Source organism: Pan troglodytes, chromosome 8, assembly GCF_028858775.2.
Source record: "Pan troglodytes isolate AG18354 chromosome 8, NHGRI_mPanTro3-v2.0_pri, whole genome shotgun sequence".
Classification (NCBI taxonomy): Eukaryota; Metazoa; Chordata; class Mammalia; order Primates; family Hominidae; genus Pan; species Pan troglodytes.
This window is the reverse complement of record NC_072406.2, coordinates 111,118,382-111,138,555: the sequence shown is the minus strand read 5'-3', so window position 1 is coordinate 111,138,555 and position 20,174 is coordinate 111,118,382. Positions and strand designations below refer to the sequence as shown.

The 20,174-nt window shown below is 40.0% G+C and overlaps 1 protein-coding gene and 1 pseudogene across 2 annotated transcripts in view; both read left to right on the top strand.

Annotated features, from left to right (window-relative positions):
- Positions 1–20,174, top strand: part of HPSE2 (heparanase 2 (inactive)) — a 778,452-nt gene that overhangs the window by 214,071 nt on the left and 544,207 nt on the right. The window lies entirely within an intron of this gene.
- LOC107966808 (ADP-ribosylation factor-like protein 5A) lies at positions 11,290–12,292 on the top strand (annotated as a pseudogene).

Below are 20,174 nucleotides of genomic sequence, written 5' to 3'. Positions count from 1 at the left end.
AAAAGTTGTTGTAGTTATTATTTTTTATTGGTTCATTGTTTAGTTTTTCTACTTAGGATAAGAGGAGTTTACATACTACAGTTACCATGTTATAATATTCTGTGTTTTTCTGTGTACTTACTATTATCAGTGATTATTTATTGCTTTCTGTGATTATTTATTGCTCATTAATGTCCTTTTCTTTCTGATTGAAGAACTTCCTTTAGCATTTCTTGTAGGATAGGCCTGGCATTGGTGAAATCCCTCAGCTTTTGTTTGTCTGGGAAAGTCTTTATCTCTCCTTCGTGTTTCAAGGATACATTACTAGACATAATATTCTAGGGTAAATGTTTATTTTCTTCAGCACTTTAAATATGTCTTGCCATTCTCTTCTGGCCTGTAAGGTTTCCACTGAAAAGCCTGCTATTAGACATGTCGTATATTATTTGTTTCTTTTTTCTTGCTGCTTTTAGGGTCCCTTCTTTATCCTTGACCTTTGGGAGTTTGATTATTAAATGCCTTGAGGTAGTCTTCTTTGGGTTAAATCTGCTTGGTGTTCTATAACCTTTTTGTACTTGGATATTGATATCTTTTTCTAGGCTTGGGAAGTTCTGTGTTATTATCCCTTTGAGTAAACTTCCTACCCCTATCACTTTCTCTGCTTCCTCTTTAAGGCCAATAACTCTTAGCTTTGCCCTTTTGAGGCTATATTTTATTTTATTATTTGTGTATCCATTGCATGTTTTTTGGTTTGAGGATACCCCGAGGGTTGCAAATACTATTTTATAACCTATCTAGATCTTGTAGGTGTGCTTCATTGTTTTTTATTCCTTTTTCTTTTGTCTCCTCTGTGTATTTTTAAATAGCCTGTCTTCAAGCTATTTCTTATGCTTGATCAGTTCTGCTATTAAAGGACTCCGATGCATTCTTCAGTATACCAATTGCATTTTTCAGCTCCAGAATTTCTTCTTAGTTGTCTTTAATTATTTCAATCTCTTTGTTAAATGTATCTGATAGAATTCTGAATTCCTTCTCTGGGTTATCTTGAATTTCTTTGAGTTTCCTCACACAGCAATTTTGAATTCTCTTTCTGAAAGATCACATATCTCTGTTTCTCCAGAATTGGTCAGCAGCACCTTATTTAGTTTATTTGGTGAGTTCATGTCTTCCGGGGTGGTGTTGATGCTTATAGATGTTCTTTGGTGTGTGCACAGTGAAGAGTTAGTTATTTATTGTGTTCTTCACTATCTGGACTTATTTGTAGCTGTCCTTCTTGGGAAGGCTTTCCAGATATTTGAAAGGACTTGGGTGTTGTGATCTAAGCTGTATCTGCTTTTGGGGGCACCCCAAACCCAGTAACACTGTGGTTCTTGTTGACTCATAGAGGAACTGCCTTCATGGTCTTAGACTAGATCTTGAAGAATTCACTGGATTATCAGGAGACTCTTGTTCTTTTCCCTTACTTTCTCTCAGAGTCTCTCTCTCTGTTCTGAGCAACATAAAGCTGGAGCTGGAGTGACACAAGCACCTCTGTTGCCGCCATTACTATGACTGTGCTGGGTCAGTCCTGAAGCCAGCACAGCACTGAGTCTTGCCCAAAGCCTGTTGTATCCACTCCCTGGCTACTGCCTATGTTCATGCAAGGGCCCTGGAGCTCTACAATCAGCAAGTGGCAATGTCAGCCAGGCCTGGCCTGTATTCTTCTTTTCAGGTCGGTGATGTCCCCCAGTCCCAGCTAGGTCCAGAAGTGCCATCCTGGAGTTAGGGACTAGAGTCAAAAACCTTAGAAGTCTACCTAGTGTTCTATTGTACTGTGGCTGACATGGCACTCAGACTACAAGATGCAGTTCTTCCCACTATTTCCTCCCATTTCCAAAGACAGAGGAGCCTCACCCCGTAGCCACCGCCACCCCAGGCCACAAGGAATACTGCCAGACTTTTGCTGATGTTCCCTTAAGACCCAGGGGCTCTTAAGTCAGTATGTGGTGAATGCTGCCTGGCCCAGGACTCACCCTTCAGGGCATTAGTTTCTCCTCTAGCCTAAGGCAGGTCCAGAAATGGCCAAGAGTCAAGTCCTGGAATCAGGGACCCCAAGAGCCCACTTAGTGCTCTATCCCACTGTGGTTGTGCTGGTACCTAAGGTGCAAGACAAAGCTGCCTTTACTTTTCCCTCTGTTTTTCTCAAGCAGAGGGTGTTTTACCTTGTAGCCAGCACAGCTGGTAATGTGGTACATCTTACCTGAAGCCAGCAAGTCTCAGAGGCTCACCCAAGGCCCTTGATTATAGTACCTGGCTATCGCTGCTAGTTATTCAGGGCCCAAAGGCTCTTCAGTTAGCAGGTAATGAATGCTGCCAGGGCTGGGTGTTTTTCTTCAAGGCAGGGGAATCTCTACTGGCCCAGAATGTGTCTAGAAATGTCATCTAGAAGTAGGGCCTGAAACGTGGACCTCATGACTCTGATCAGCGCCTATCCTGCTGTGGCTGAGCAGGTATCCAAGATGCAAGACAAAGTCTTCTCTACTCTTTCTTTTCTCCTCAAGTGGAAGGAAGAGATCTCTTACGGAGCCTTGAGCTGTGCAGCCTGGGGTTAGGGGAAGAGTCGTGCAAGCACTTTCTTGTCTTCTCCAACTTGTGTCTCAGTATGTCACATGCCCCCTCAGTCCACTGTGTCTGGGCCTAGTTTAACACTAGGATTTGCCTAAGAGTTGCAGTCCTTATGGCCTAGACTGCCTTTCAAGTTTATTTGGAGACACAGAGTGCTGTAGCCCTCCCTGGCAAGGTTTGCAGGCACTCAAGTTCAGACAGCTGGGATTGGTGATTCCCTTCTGGCTAGGTCTAGTTTAAATTCTCCCTGCATGGGTGGGCATCAGCTGAGTTTGGTCCAGTTTTCTTGTCTTCTTTATCAGGATGGCACTGAGTTCAATTTCTCAGAATTTCTGTGTTCTTCCTCCCCTAGTGCCCAGAGAAACTCTCTGCACCAAGCTGCCACTGCTGGTAGGCAGAGAAGGGGTAGTGTCAGAGATTCAGGCTGTATTTTCTATCTCTTCAGTGCCTCTTTCAGTGATATTAAGTTAAAACCAGGTTGTGGGGTGGGGGGAGGGGGGAGGGATAGCATTAGGAGATAAACCTAATGTAAATGACGAGTTAATGTGTGCAGCACACCAACATGGCACATGTATACCTATGTAACAAACCTGCATGTTGTGCACATGTACCCTAAAACTTAAAGTATAATAATAATAATAAAAAAACAGGTACAATGAGTGCCTCCCTGATTTTTGGTTCTCATGAAGGTGTTGGGTTTTTTTTTTTTTGGTGTAGATAGTCATTAACTTGGTGTTCTTCCTTCATATATAACTGTGTGAGGAGGTGATGTCTGCAGCTGCTGTAGCCATCTTGCTATTATTAAGGCACAAGCCTGAGGACAAAAGCCAAGGTTCTAAGGACATCAGAGAAGAAATTGGAAAGGACTTGCATTATACCACTAAGCTACTCAATTAATCAATCCTTAAAACACCTTTGTCTTCTCTTTTTATGTATTACATTTATGTATTGTTTTTTTTTTCTTATTTGCTGTTGTAAGTGTCTTAATTAATTTAGAGTAGGACCCTTAGCGAGACGCTCTATATCTTGTCTTGCCTAAACCATCAAGCAGGCAATAAATGTGGTGACCAGGAACATGAGTTTGAAGTGAATCAGATTTATATTTAAATCCCGGCTCTGGTCTTTTATAAGATGAGTAAACTTGGATGAATTATTTAACCTTGCTAATCTCTTTTTTTCTCATCTATGAAATAAGAGTAATAATTTTAGCTGTTTTACAGTGTTATTAGGGTTAATAATGCATTCACACCCTTCACATAGTATCTCTTACATACTAAGTGCTCAATAAACTCTTATTATTAATTTTTATATGTGCAGATTGATGCCATTGTCCACACCATTTATGCATTAAGTAAATATTGATTAGGGACCTAGTTTGTAGGTTGAGTGTTAAAGACAGCTTGCTTCTCTCCTATGGAGACAGGTGTGTAAACTGTAAAGCTTTTAATGGAGGGATCAGATAATTTCGAGTTCTTTACTGCTGTGTCTTCCAAGACCTGGAAAGGAATAAATGGACCATCTTGTCCTGCTACTTTGACTTTGGAGATAATGCTTCAGAAAGCCCTGTCTCTACTCTCGCAACCAATAAATATCATCCTCTGCCATAGTTTTCCAGAACATATCCATGGCCTGTGTGTTCCCTGGCCCTGTAAGTTGGCCGGCTCACCATTTTCAGGTAGTATTTATGAAAAAGCTGGTGGTGATTTTAGAAAATCACCTAGAATGTCTCCCTTCACCTGTCCCCAGGTACATCTCTTTTTCACTGTGGGTAGGGATCATGAAAGGCTAGGTGGACACTGCTGTATTTCTTGTACTAGCATAGTCTTGTGTGTTCTTCACAAAAGTTTAGAAGACCTCCATTATGACATTCAGCACCCTCCCTCAACACATACACTTGCATACACACTGCCCTTCCCTCAGGTAAACCTCAGCAAAGAGCAAAACATTTTAAACTTGCAAAAGGAGGTAAAAAACTTGGAAAGCCCTGCTCTGGAGAAGCTGCTATGAGACTGCCTTGGAAAGGGAATGTCAGATCATCTTTCAGTCCAGGGAAAGCACACTGAAATGCACTAGGATACAGAGTGAAAGAGAACTGGGCTGGGAGCCAGGAGACCAGTATTCCATAACAGACTTATGATGGGACCTTAGAAAGTCACTTCACCTTTCTATGTCTGTTTACTCATCTCCAGTTAACAACTATACATTCGTTGAATAGTTATTTAATTTATTTAATAATTATAAGTAGTTTATGAATTATATATTTATTTCAATAATTACCTATTTGATTATTTAATTAAATATCTCCAGATCAGAGACTACATCTGGTTCTATTTGGTATTGTAACCACTAGTATAATGCCTGATGTAGAGTAAGTGCTCAATAAGTAATTATGAAAAATTTATGACTGAACAAATGAATCTGATAGGAATGAGCTCTGGGAGAGGATCCTGAAGGTCCCTTCCTATTCTATAAATAAAGGGAAAGTTATGTTTCCTCACATCCTCTTTAGTATAAAACTGAATAGGCTGGGTGCGGTGGCTCACACCTGTAATCCCAGCACTTTGGGAGGCTGAGGTGGGCAGATGACTTGAGGTCAGGAGTTTGAGACCAGCCTGGCCAGCATGGTGAAACCCCATCTCTACTAAAAATACAAAAAGTAGCCAGGCATGGTGGTGCATGCCCATAATCTCAGCTACTAGGGAAGCTGAGGTGGGAGAGAATTGCTTGAATCTGGGGGGCAGAGGTTGCAGTGAGCCAAGATTGCACCACTACACTCCAGCCTGGGGGACAGAGTGAGACTCCATCTCAAAACAAAAAACAACAAAAAACTAAATAGTGCTTCTTTGAAAAGGAATACAACTGCCGTTGTATTTGAGAGGGGGAAAACCACCTCAAGAAACTGGAAGCACTAGAATGAACTTTTGAGGAAAATCTGGCTATTTTGACTCTACAAGAGTGTATTTGGCAAAGCCTGAAAGTATATACATGTATGTACTTATCTTAAAAACCAAGGTAGAATCATATAAAGGGAAGACCATTACCTTGGACTATTTAGTGTCAATCAGAAATAAGAGAAAGTCCAATTCTTCATGTGTTGAAATAAATTTGGGGGCTTCCATAAAGAGTTGTAAGGAAACTAAAGAATTCTGCAGGAGAAATTAACTCCCATATAGTGAGATGCCTCTGATGCAGAGGACATCTTGAAGTAATATGCAACACTTGATGACACCTCTTCAACACTTAGTAAATCTGACCTTTCCTTTCATCTGTCGTTATGCTGAATCACATGGCCCAGCAAGCAGCTAACACATTGCAACCAAACTTCACAATTGCAGGCTGGGAACATGTGCTTCCTTACATTGATTAGTGATATTACCAGTGTTTAAGCCCATTTCCTGTCACCTTGGAGGATGGAGGTTACTTGACAGGAAGTCATTCTGCTGTCATCCAGCAGGGCTGCCAATGAATTCTTTAAACTTGTCAATGAGTAGAAACGCAGCCGGCTTTACTCTGGCTTAAAGCTTTTGCATATGTTGAGTATGCATTTAGTACATCATGGAAGCACCTAGTTTTGATACTAATGGAATGTGCATTTCTTTGAAATTTCTAAATTCCCAAAGCTTTAGGCAAATGCTGACATGAAAACTGTTTTAGTTAAAAATGAGCTTACTTTATGCTTAAAGGGTCATTTTGCATTAGCTGTGTCTTCGAGTCGATTTTGAAAAATCACCTCTTTGAGGAGTGGGCAAAAAAGGAGTCCCAAGAGGTAGTCCATTTCCTTTAATAAATTCAAGCAACTTTTTCTTTGTATTGAAGATATTATTTGTCATACATTTTCCTTGTCATATTGAGCATTCCCAGACCATCATTTAAAACAGATTGGTAATTTGGCCCTTAATTTTGGCACCTGTACATCTTTTAAAGCTCTGGGCTGTGTTTGGAAACTTTACTACTCTGTAAGTTAATACCCTTTTAGGGCCTAAACACTACCATTAACAGCAAATTGGCCTCCCAGGATGCTGGATAGAACCATATTTCATATTTATTTGTTTAATCTTTATTAGCCAAAGGTTGTCCAACAGCTCTAAGGGAGTGATTTGCCCATGAGGCTTGGAAGCATGTTTAAATCTTTCCCTATAACTTCAGGATTGGGAGAGAATACTTGAGGCTGCTTGTAATTCCAACTGCTCTTTCTAGGCAGCCTTGAAAACCCAGCCGTAAACTACTCCCATTCCCTGGCCTTTAGGCCTAGTAAGTCTAGATTTTCATACTAGAGGAGACCACAAAGATCATGTGGTCAAAACCCCTTATTTTATAGGTGGGTAAGCTGAAGTCCAAAGTGGGGAAGTGATTAAGCTGCTAGAGTTTTAAGTTATTTCTCTTCCCAGGGGATATTTGCTTTGTAATAGAAGTCTTCTAACAAAATCTTCAAGAATCAAGGGAACAGATTCCTACTGATGAGGTTTCATGAACTGTTAGGTGGTAAGGAGCTATTCATAGACAGGGAAGCTCTTAAGTGGGTACATATTCCTTTTACTTTTCCTCTTTATTATTACTGAACCCTCCTCTGCTAGGGTAGTAAAAGTTTTTAAGGTTAAAGAGGCTTCAAGAAGCTTCCTTCCATATCATGTCAGAGTATCTTTATTTCAGGACAGCGCCTAAGCATGGTGCCTGGCATGAAGTAGGTGTTCAAAAATGTGTATTGAAAGCATATATCAGAGTCACTTTAAAAATATCAACATAAGGAAAAGTAATATTCTTTTGAAGAAAGAGCATTATTCTTAGGAGTAAAGAGTCCCAACTCCTGATGGTAGCCACGTCAAATAACAGGCTTTGAAATTGAGGTAGTGATAAATAGGCTATCAACCAAAAAAAGCTCAGGAGTAGACAGATTCACAGCCGATTTCTACCAGACATACAAAGAAGAACTGGTACTAATTCTACAGAAACTATTTCAAAAAATTGAGGAGGAGGGACTCCTCCCTAACTCATTCTATAAGGCCAGCATCATCCTAATACCAAAACCTGGCAGAGATCCAACAAAAAAAGACAACTTCAGGGCAATATCCTTGATGAACATCGATGCAAAAATCTTCAACAAAATACTGGCAAACCAAATTCAGCAGCATATCAAAAAGCTTATTCACCACTTGATAGTAGGCTTCATTCCTGGGATGCAAGGTTGGTGCAACATACACAAATCAATAAACATGATTCACCACATAAACAGAACTGAAGACAAAACCACATGATTATCTCAATAGATGCAGAAAAGGATTTCCATACAATTCAACATCCATTCATGTTAAAAACTCAATAAACTAGGTATCGAAGGAACATACCTCAAAATAATAAGAGCTATGTGTGACAAACCCATAGCCATCATCATACTGAATGGGCAAAATCTAGAAGCATTCCCCTTGAAAACTGGCACAAGACAGGATAGTCTCTCTCACCACTCCTATTCAATATAGTATTGAAAGTTCTGGCCAGGACAATCAGGCAAGAAAAAGAAATAAAAGGCATGCAAATAGGAAGAGAGGAAGTCAAACTATCCTTGTTTAAAGACGACATGATTCTATATCTAGAAATTTCCAGTCTCAGCCCAAAAGCTTCTTAAAAAGATAAACAACTTTAGCAAAGTCCCAGGATACAAAATAAATGTGCAAAAATCACTAGCATTCCTACATCAGTAACAGTCAAGCTGAGAGCCAAGTCAGGAATGAACTCACATTCGCAATTGCCACACACACACACACAAAATACCTAAGAATGCAGCTAACTAGGGAGGTAAAAATCTCTATAAGGAGAACTACAAACCACTGCTCAAAGAAATCAGAGATGACACAAACAAATGGAAAAAGATTCCATGCTCATGGATAGGAAGAATCAATATTGTTAAAATGGCCATATTGCCAAAAGCAATTTATAGATTCAGTGTTATGCCTATTAAACTACCATTGACATTGTTCACAGAACTAGAAAAAAAAACTATTTTAAAATTCATATGGAACCAAAAAAGAGCCTGAATACCTAAGGCAACCCTAAGCAGAAAGAACAAGGCTGAAGGACTACCTGACTTCAAACTGTACCACAGGACTACAGTAACCAAAACATCATGGTACTGGTACAAAAACAGACACATAGACCAGTAGAACCGAATACAGAACTCGGAAATAAGACCACACACCTACAACTGTCTGATCTTCGACAAACCTGATAAAAATAAGCAATGGGGAAAGGATTCCCTATTCAATAAATGGTGCTGGGATAAATGACTAGCAATATGCAGAAGATTAAAACTGGAACCTTTCCTTATACCATATATAAAAATTAAGATGGATTAAAGGCTTAAATGCAACACTCAAAACTTTAAAATCCCTGGAAGGCAACCTAGACAATACAATTTGGGACATAGGCACAGGCAAAGATTTCATGATGAAGATGCCAAAAGCAATTGCAACTAAAGCAAAAATTGACAAATGGGATCTGATTAAACTAAAGAGCTTCTGCACAGCAAAAGAAACTATTAACAGAGTAAATAGCCTACAGAATGGTAGAACATTTTTGCAAACTATGCATCCAACAAAGGTCAACTATCAAGCATCTACAAGGAACTTAAGCAAATTTACAGGAAAAAACCAAGCCCATAAAAAAGTAGGCAAAGGACGTGAACAGAAACTTTTTTTTTAGTTTTTATCTATTTATTTATTTTAATTATACTTTAAGTTTTAGGGTACACGTGCACAACGTGCAGGTTAGTTACATATGTATACATGTGCCATGTTGGTGTGCTGCACCCATTAACTCATCATTTAACATTAGGTATATCTCCTAATGCTATCCCTCCCCTCTCCCCCCACCCCACAACAGGCCCCAGTTTGTGATGTTCCCCTTCCTGTGTCCATGTGTTCTAATTGTTCAATTCCCACCTATGAGTGAGAACATGTGGTGTTTGGTTTTTTGTCCTTGCGATAGTTTGCTGAGAATGATGGTTTCCAGCTTCATCCATGTCCCTACAAAGGACACGAACTCATTATTTTTTATGGCTGCATAGTATTCCATGGTGTATATGTGCCACATTTTGTTAATCCAGTCTATCATTGTTGGACATTTGGTTTCGTTCCAAGTCTTTGCTATTGTGAATAGTGCCTCAATAAACATACGTGTGCATGTGTCTTTATAGCAGCATGATTTATAATCCTTTGGATATATACCCAGTAATGGGATGGCTGGGTCAAATGGTATTTCTAGTTCTAGATCCCTGAGGAATCGCCACACTATCTTCCACAATGGTTGAACTAGTTTACAGTCCCACCAACAGTGTAAAAGTGTTCCTATTTCTCCACATCCTCTCCAGCACCTGTTGTTTCCTGACTTTTTAATGATTGCCATTCTAACTGGTGTGAGATGGTATCTCATTGTGGTTTTGATTTGCATTTCTCTGATGGCCAGTGATGATGAGCCTTTTTTCATGTGTCTTTTGGCTGCATAAATGTCTTCTTTTGAGAAGCGTCTGTTCATATCCTTCGCCCACTTTTTGATGGGGTTGTTTTTTTCTTGTAAATTTGTTTGAGTTCATTGGAGATTCTGGATATTAGCCCTTTGTCACATGAGTAGATTGCAAAAATTTTCTCCCATTCTGTAGGTTGGCTGTTCGCTCTGATGGTAGTTTCTTTTGCTGTGCAGAAGCTCTTGAGTTTAATTAGATCCCATTTGTCAATTTTGGCTTTTGTTGCCATTGCTTTTGGTGTTTTAGACATGAAGTCCTTGCCCGTGTTTAAAAGAAGACATACACTCTCAATAGAGATTAAGAGAAATTACCTAATACCACCAGGGGAAAAAATGAGTAACTATGTGAGATGATGGATACCTTAATTTGTTCCTCTATAGTAACCATTTTGGTATATATTTGTATCTTTTTAGCATCATTTTGTATACCTTAAATATACACAATAAAATTTATTTTAAAAAAGCAAAAAAAAAAAAAAAAAAGAAGACATACATGCAACCGACAGTCGTGAAGAAAATCTCAACATCACCAATCACTAGAGAAATGCAAATCAAAACCACGAGATACCATCTCACACCAGTTAGAATGACGATTATTAAAAAGTCAAAAAATAACATATGCTGGTGAGGTTGTGGAGAAAACGGAACACTTATACACTGTTTGTGGGGGTGTAAATAGTTCAACCATTGTGAAAAACAGTGTGGCGATTCCTCAGAGACCTAAAGACAGAAATACCTTTCAACCCAGCAATCCCATTACTGAGTATATACCCAAAGGAATACAAAGCATTCTATTATGAAGACACATGCATGCACATGTTCATTGCAACACTATTCACAATGGCAAAGACATGGAATCAACCTAAGTGGCCATGAATGATACACTGGATAAAGAAAACATCATACATATACACCATGGAATGCAGCCATAAAAAGAATGAGATCATGTCCTTTGCAGGGACATGGATGGAGCTGGAGGCCATTATCCTTAGCAAACTAACACATGAATGGGGAGGACGGTGGCTTGCGAGGCTCGTTGCAGACAACTTGGTGGCAGTGTCCACGAGCCAGGTGAGTGTGTGGCAGTAGCAGGGACTCGCGTGTGGCAGGGTGACCTGGGTTTTGGCCTCCCTCTGGTTCTCTGGAAGTGGGCCAGCAACCAGAGCGGGAGCAGCTGCAGAGACAGAGGCTCCAGTGTGTCTCTCTCTGCCACCCCCTTAGCCTGAGCCAGGGAGGCCAGGCGGTCTGGGTGTCTGGAGGCGGGGTCCACTGCCCGAGAATGGGAATTCTCTTCACCAGGATATGGAGACTGTTCAATCACCAGGAGCACAAAAGTATCATTATTGGGCTGGATAGTGCAGGGAAAACTACCATCCTTTAACAGTTTTCTGTGAATGAAGTTGTACATACATCTCCTACAACAGGAAGTAATGTAAAAGAGATAGTGATTAATAATACACGTTTCCGGCTAGTAGCTCACACCTGTAATCCCAGCGCTTTGGGAGGCTGAGGTGGGTGGATCACCTGAGGTCAGGAGTTTGAGACCAGCCCAGCCAACATGGTGAAGCCCCGTCTCTACTAAAAATACAAAAATTAGGTGGGCATGGAGGCACGCACCTGTAATACCAGCTACTCGGGAGGCTGAGACAGGAGAATTGCTTGAACCTGGGAGGCGGAGGTTGCAGTGAGCTGCGATCGTGCCAGTACACTCCAGCCTGGGTGACAAAGCAAGACTGTGTCTCAAATAATAATAATAATCATAATCATAATAATATACATTTCCTAATGGAGGATATTGGTGGCCAAGAATCTCTTCGTTCTTCCTGAAACACTTACTATACTAACACAGAGTCTGTATAGTTGTTGTGAACAGTACAGACAGAGAGAGGATTTCTGTAACTAGAGAACTCTATAAAATGTTAGCACATGAGGACCTAAGAAAAGCTGGATTACTGATTTTTGCTAATAAACAAGATGTTAAAAAATGCATAACTGTAGCAGAAATCTCCCAGTTTGTGAAGCTAACATCTATTAAAGATCACCAGTGGCATATCCAGGCATGCTGTTCTCTAACTGGTGAGGGATTGTGCCAAGGACTTGAATGGTTGATGTCACGACTTAAGATTAGATGATCTCTACTGACCTCTTCTCATAGACTTTGTATAAATGAAGTGCTAAACTTTACCTGAAAGCTGCAGCAATTGAAGATTTAGATATATTTATAATCAACTGATTTAAACTTTTTCTATGAGAAGAAAAATTAAGACCACTTATTTGAAAACAAAGATGAAGTCTCACCTTCCAATCTGCTTTCTCATTAGTTTTTTCCAAAGTAAGTTATTAAAGCTGTGAATCACATTTTTCTCATAATGAATCCTCTCAGGACATTGTGTAGCCCCTGGTAAGTACAAAGGGAGAGGAAGACATTTTGAATTTTGAGAGCTTTATTATCAGTATAACCCTCCCTATTTGAGTGTTATTCTCTTCTTGGTCCGTTAAGTCAAAATACAAATCAGCAGAGATATTCAGTTTCCAGTATTTTAAAATACGTTACATATGGGAAGTATTTTGCATAAGGTTGTATATGTATTGTGTATGTACCTCAAGTTCAAGTTAATGGCTTTGATTTAAGTTCTAAAGAAAAGCAAGTAACACAAATATTAATAATATCCTTAGCTATAACCATAATGAGATAAGTACTGGCATTGGTGTTAGGTGCCATTTTATACTTTCTCCCTATATTCTCTGTATTGTATTAACCAACCCTCCAAATCATTGAGCTGCTTGTTAAAAAAAAAAGGAAAAGGAAAAAGCATGATATTGTGTATCTATTTTTTGTTGTTGACCAATCACACAGATGGAAACATAATTCAACAGAATGTGATAGCGATCAGATTCTTGGCTTAGTATTACTAATGGGCAGGATTGTACAATGAGTAATTATCAGATTATTACTTTCAATGGTTCTTATGGCATCTAAATTACTGAATAAATTTTTAATCCATTAATCAGTCTATCATAAATTGTGATTAAAATTATCAAATGAATTATCTGCATTAATTGGAAACTGTTGTGTGAAACATGTCTACTCAGAGAAATAATATTCTATAAATATTATAAAATAATTTAGCTATATTATTTTTAAGTATTAAATTATATGTCAAGCAGTTAAAGTGAATTTCAAAGTAAAAGTAAGGTATGTTTTCTGAACAACATTGATAATTCTTTAATTTGCAAAGTTCTTTTTTATTTTAGGACTGAGAATATAGTGTGAGATTTTTTATTTATGTAAAATTTGTTGTATCTTCTGTAATATAAATACATTGTTTGAGAATTATAAAATGCAAGCATTTTTTGAATGCTTTTAAGAATTTCTTTTAAAGATTGATTGATACAATGTATTATTTGTACAAAGAAGTAACTTGACCCAAAACACTCTTCATGCTTGCTTAGAGCATTTTTTTTTTTTTTTTTGAGATGGAGTCTTGCTCTGTCGCCAGGCTGGAGTGCATTGGCATGATGTCAGCTCACTGCAACCCCTGCCTCTTGGGTTCAAGCAATTCTCCTGCCTCAGTCTCCCGAGTAGCTGGGACTACCAGCACATGCCACCACGCCTGGCTAATTTTTGTATTTTTAGTAGAGATGGGGTTTCACCACGTTGGCTAGGATGGTCTCTATCTCTTGACGTCATGATCTGCCTGCCTCAGCCTCCCAAAGTGCTGGGATTACAGGCATGAGCCACCACGCCCAGCCTGTATATCTTTCATGGCCTGAAAATCTGAAGGTTAATCCAAACTGATATGTTTTAGCATATTTAAGAAAAAAAAACTAATTTTAATATCAGCCTTTTAAATTTCAAGAAGATTTTACTGAATAATAGTACATACTATAAGTATTGATCCAACTTTGAAAGTTCCTTTCTGTAAAATGTGAAATACTCAATATCTAAATCTAGATCAGGCGTAGGAGATCAGTATTTAACATTGGATGTTTTGTGTTTCATATTTATAATGTTCAAAATGCAAGCATAACATTTAATATTTGTCTACATGGTTTTACAAAAGTAAATCCTAAATTACCACCCCCCCCAAAAAAAACCTAACACAGGAACAGAAAACTAAATACCACATGTTCTGATTTACAAATGGGAACTAAATGATGAGAACACATGGACACATAGAGAGGAACACAACACACATTGGGGCCTACAGAGGGGTGAAGGGTGGGAGGAGGGAGAGGATCAGGAAATATAACTAATGGGTACTAGGTTTAATACCTGGGTGATGAAATAATCTGTACAGCAAACCCCCATGACACAAGTTTAAATATGTAACAAACCTGCACATATACCCCTGAACTTAACAGTTAAAAAAAAGACTGATGATTACTGACTTGTCAGTGTTCTGAAATTGTGCAATTAATATTCATCCTCAAGAGAATTTTGTGTCTATTCTCGAGTATTTGACTAATATTTTATTGATTCTTGGCTGGTAAGGGCCAGGGTGGGAAAGGAATCCTAGATTCTTAGAGTTAGATGGCTTCTCAGAGGTTATCTGAGCCAATCTACTACCTTGATTTCCCTTTTCAGTAAAGCTGCCAAATTGTTAACCAGGTTTTGCTTAAGCACTTCCAGAATAGGTTGGCCTCCCATACCATGAAGTTGCCCAGTCATCTTTGAATTTACTTAGGAAGTTATGCCTCTAAAAACAAGTTCTTATCTTTATCTATATACTGCCTCTCTTAAAATTTCTGCCCATTTATGGTAATTCTGATCTCTGGAATCAATAGGAGTCAAGTAAATCCCTCTTTCACAAGGCTGCAATTCATGAGCCTGCTTTTTCCCAAGCTCAGGAAAGTATATCATTAACATTATTATTGCTTCTAGGCAAAGGTGAAGATTCTCAAACAGGCTGATTTCATGGTCATTTTTCCCCAAGTATATTTTATTTACCTTTTATAATGTTTTATGCTAAAGGATTTTCAAAGATAAAAAAATAGAAAATAAACACATTTAGTTTACTTCAGGTCTTTTGGCTTTCCAAAACAATGATTGCTACAAGTCTCATTTGATGTCCTCTTTAAGCACAGTAAATCATCTCATTCCTTAAAGAATCTCACTGAGTTTTAGATTATTAGTTTATTGGAGGACAGCTGTGGTCACAACAGAGAGGATTCTAAGGGTCTGCTATTAAGAATTAAACTAGCTAATCGTTCCCAAACAATGGTCTATAAATGAATTTCAGTTTATGAAGTTTTTAGCAACTTGGGACAAAATAAGAACCAAGTGACAAGTTTTTAATGAAACTAAATTTATTTAATTTTTAAGTTCCAAGTTTATGTCCTTCCTATGTTTTTGTTATTGAAGTTATGAAATGATGTTGATAATTAATGGTAGTTGCTATTTTAAATGCCTTTGTTTTGCAAAAGCAAATGACTATGAAAAAAATGAGCAACTCTATTTTGGTGCCCTGATATTTTTCTTTTTGAAATATTACTGGTCCTGAAATCCGTAAGTATGTGAATCACTGGCTTAGATGCTGTTTGTCTCCTCCCAGGGTTAACATTCTATAGTCTATGAATTGTGGTTTAATCAGACTTGGACATGAAACCCCTATGGAAACCAGGTGCTACAGGAACTGAAGTTTGGAATTCCACAAGAAACAGGCTGCCTTTTCCCTCTGGTCCACTGTTGAATCAGTACTTCCAGATGGTGGCAAGGAAATGTGGGTGCCAGTAGTAACCCGGCTCTGGAGGGAGACTGAATGCTATCCCTGATGCTCAGTCCTGCTTTTTGTTTGTTTGTTTGTTTTTTGAGACTGGATCTCAGTCTGTCATCCAGGCAGGAGTGCAGTGGTGCAGTCATAGCTCATTGCAGCCTCAAACTCCTGGGCTCATGCAATTCACCCACCTCAGCCTCCTGAGTAGCTAGGCCTACAGGGCATGTACCAGCATGCCTGGCAATTTTTTTTTTTTTTTTTTTTTTTGTAGGCACTGGGCCTTGTTATGTTGCCCAGGCTGGTTGTGAACCCCTGGCTTCTAGCGATCCTCCTACCTCAGCTTTCCAGAGTGCTGGGATTATAGTTGAGCCACTGTGTCTGGCCTCAGTTCTCTTTTAATAGCCTTCAGAACATTTCTAAAAGCTTTTGCACTGAAAAACTACATAATTGAACCAAAAATGTAGATTTTCATAATTCCCCTCAACTGTTGCAAAGTTTTTGGTTCAAACTTGACACAGCAGCAGGAACTTTCAGGTTGAAGTTATGAAAGTGGTTTCGGTTAATAGTAAATTGCAATTCTACAATAATGGATGTTTTTAGAAATAGGACTGAACTCTGTTGTGACAATAAAGGGATCATTTAAGAAAAGCTTATCAAAACTGTCTTCAGGGGTGCTTCATTTTATTTCCATTTTAGTCCCTATATACATTTCAGTCCCTTAAGCACTGAGTCTGGCTGCTTTAGAATTGAAACAGATGGACTTGAGGGTTTCTGTATCTAATTTTACAGTAGCATATCTCTCGATTATTGACACGTTAAAGGCAATATATTTCTAGTTTAGAAATCTGATGCTAATTGGCTTTGGAATATTTTGTTTAAAAACATTTTCCAAATGGGGCTGTGAATTGTTCAGTTTCTTTATTCAGGATTAAAGAAAGCATTAATTCTGCCAGGAAAAGATTGTCCAGTGGGGCAGAAACATTAGAGCCTTGGAGTTTACCTGTCAATCTTGTATTTTCATGTCCTTTGTCTAGAAGCAAGCCTACAAGCTAATTGACTTCTGTTTCTTTCCTTTTGGCCTCTCATTTTTCTGAACATAAAGACTCAAGTTAAAACAAAGATAAAATTCCAGGGGAAGCTGGCGTTGATCAAGGTTTGGATTAAATTAAATTAAGTGCTTTTTATTGAACTCAGCAGTATTAGTTATTAAAACCAGAAGGCTTTATCCTTGCTAGTGTAAAAAAAGAAAACAATGACTCATGCTGGGGCACAGATTTTATTGGGAAGTTAAAGCACTCGTTTTCTCTTATTCCATTAAAACTTTTGCAGATAAACACATGTAAACAAGATCAGGAGATGGAAAGCAGTGAGGAGTCAGTCCTTCTGGGCTCTGGTGCTCTATGGGTTCTAGCCTTCAGCTGCAAGAACTTAGGGAAAAAATCTTATCTGGGAAGAAAGCAAGAAGTCATACTAGGATTTTCTTTTTTGGACTGCCTAAGTCAGTTGAATTGCCAAAGTGTTTCTCTTTTTTTGAGTGACTTGGAATTATGCATACAGGGCATGGGGAGAGGGTGGCAGCATCATGTAGCATAAAAAGCATTAGCCAGGAAGTTGGACCCTGAATCTCAGCTTTAGGTCCACTGCTTACAGACTGGTTGGACCTGGGTAAGAAACTTAACCTCACTGCTCCTGCTTTCTCAGATGTGAAATAAGGGGCTAGACTCTAAAGGCCCTGCTCCCATTTTGTCATCTATTTCTGTTTTGTGTTATGACTGTAGGAGACCATCATGACCTTCAGTAAATATGGCAATTAGACTGGATTCAGGAAACTATGGCCTCCAGGCAAAATCTGGCCTTCCATCTCTTATTTATATATATTTTAATTAACTAAAGTCCAGATTGATGTCAGCAAGATGGCAGAATATGACTTTCCAGTGATTGTCCTCTGCAAAAACATCACTTTGAACAACTATTCATGCATGAAAATTCCTTTACATCAGCAACAGAAGCCAGGTGAGAGATTTCAGCACTTAAATATAGCACAGAAATAAGAAAGGACACATTGAAGAGGGTAGGAAAGACAGTTTTACATCACCTGCATCTCTCCTCCTTCAACTCCAGGCAGCACAGTGTGGAGATAGATACTCTCTCCATGGGGGAGGGTCAGGGAAGTGACCATCGGATGCTGCCTGGGACCCCAACACTAGCCCTGTCCCAGTAAAACCCAGTGCCACACAAGCCCTCACAGCCCCAGACTCCAGGCTGGTATGTGTGGACTCAGTGTCTAGGCTCATCTTGGTGTCAGACCAGATCCTGAAGCTCTACACTCCAGGTCTACCCGGAGGACTTATTCTATGTGCTACCCTACACCAGGTTGATCCCCACAGTGCTAGGCTCCAGGCCACCCCCAGCAGTGGGCTAGTATCAATAATCCCAGGCTTCAGGCCTGCCCCAGCACCAGACTGGCCTCTGAAGCCCTGGTCTTCAGGCCAATACCTGTGGACACAGCCTCCAGGCTGGCTTCTGCAGAAACAGGCTCCAGGCCCACGTAGCCCCAGGCCAGCTCTGGAAGCCCCAGGCTCCATACTAGTACCTGTAAATTGAGCTTCCAAGCCCACCCTGGCACAAAACAGAATCCTGCAGCCCTTGGCTCCAGGCCTGACTTGCACATTAGGTCTTGTGGCTGCCCCAATACCAGGCCTACCCCAGTAGCCCCAGGCCTGAGACTGGTACCAGCACTGAGCTGGCCTCAATGGCCCTGGGTTTCAGGCATGACATAGCACCAGGCCAACCTCTACAGACTTGGGCTGTAGGTTCACCCCTGCATGAGGCCATCTCCTGAAGCCCTAGTCATCAAGCTGGTACCTATAGACCAAACCACCAAGCTGGACATCACAGATATAGGTTCTAGGCCCACCCAGTGCCAGGCCAGCTTCTGGGACCCCAGGCTTCAGTTCTGCCCTAGATTTTGGAGCCTGGAGCCATAATAGCCCATGACTGCCAAAGCCAGGATGGTTGCAGGCCCTTTTCAGGCTTTAATCTCACTCTAGCACCAGGTCATAGCCTCTGGCATCAGATACAAGGCAAGCTCCTGTGGATATAGGCTCTGGGCCTGCTCAGTGCCAGACTTGTCCCTGTGGTGCCATCCTCCAGGGCAGTCCTTGTGGCCACAAGGTCCAACAGATCCAGGGTCCAGGCCTGCTCCAACAGACTCTGGTTCTAGACTGGTCCCCATGGATCAAGACTCTAGGACCACCTTATAGATCCAGAACCCAGGCTCACCCTTGTGTCCCATCCCCACTCTAGTTCCAAGCCAGCCCCTGTGGACTCAGTTCCCAGGACCATCCCAGCACCTGGCTGACCCCTGCAGACTTGGGCTCAGAGACCACCCCAGTGCCAGATCAGTTCATGTGGATACAGGCTTCAGGGAAGCCCCTGGACAAATAGGTTCTAGACCTACCCTCTGTGACCTAGGCTCCAGGTCTCCTCCTGAGGAACCAATCAACAGGTCCACTCTGGTGTGTTTAGGCCCTAGGCTTAACCCCGTGGAACCAGGTTCCAGGCCCACCCACCTGCTGACCCAGTTACGAGGCTACCTGTCCAAAGACTCCAGCAATAAACCCACCTATGGACAACTTACTCAGAATACCAGACAACTTACTCAGAATCTCTGGATGGACTGAAAAGGAAGGGCTCTCCCATACAAAGCCAGTCAGCAAAAACTAGAGTGAATTCCAACTTCTTTCCATGTGCAAGCTTCAATGTAAGATAAGAGGAAACATGACAAACCAAGGAGATATAACACTACCAAAAGAGTACAATAATCTCCCAGTAGCTAACCCTCAAAGAAATAGAGATTATGAACTGCCTAAAAAACAGTTCAAGATGATTGTCTTAAGGAAGCCCAGCAAAATTAAAGAAAATACAGAAAAAAATTGTATGAAATCAGGAAAATAGTAAACTACCAAAGTGAGGAATTTAACAGAGAGATTGAAATTGTTTTTAAAAGTCAAAAAGAAATTCTGGAGCTGAAAGACACAATGAATGAAGTGAAAAATGCAATAGAAAGCATCAGTAGCAGCAGTGATCAAGCAGAAGAATGAATCTGTGAACTTGAAGACAGATTATTTGAAAATATATAGTCGAATGATAAAAATTAAGAAGAAAAGGAGTGAAGAAAACTTACAGAATTTATGGGACAATGTAAAAAGAGCAAATGTCTGAGTTACAGGATTTCAAGGAGAAGAGAAAGATAAATGGGGTAAAAAGCTTACTGAAAGAAATAGTAACGGAAAGCTTTTCAAATCTGGGAAAACACATAAAGATCCAGAGATCTAGGTAAAAGAAGGTCAAAGGTATTCA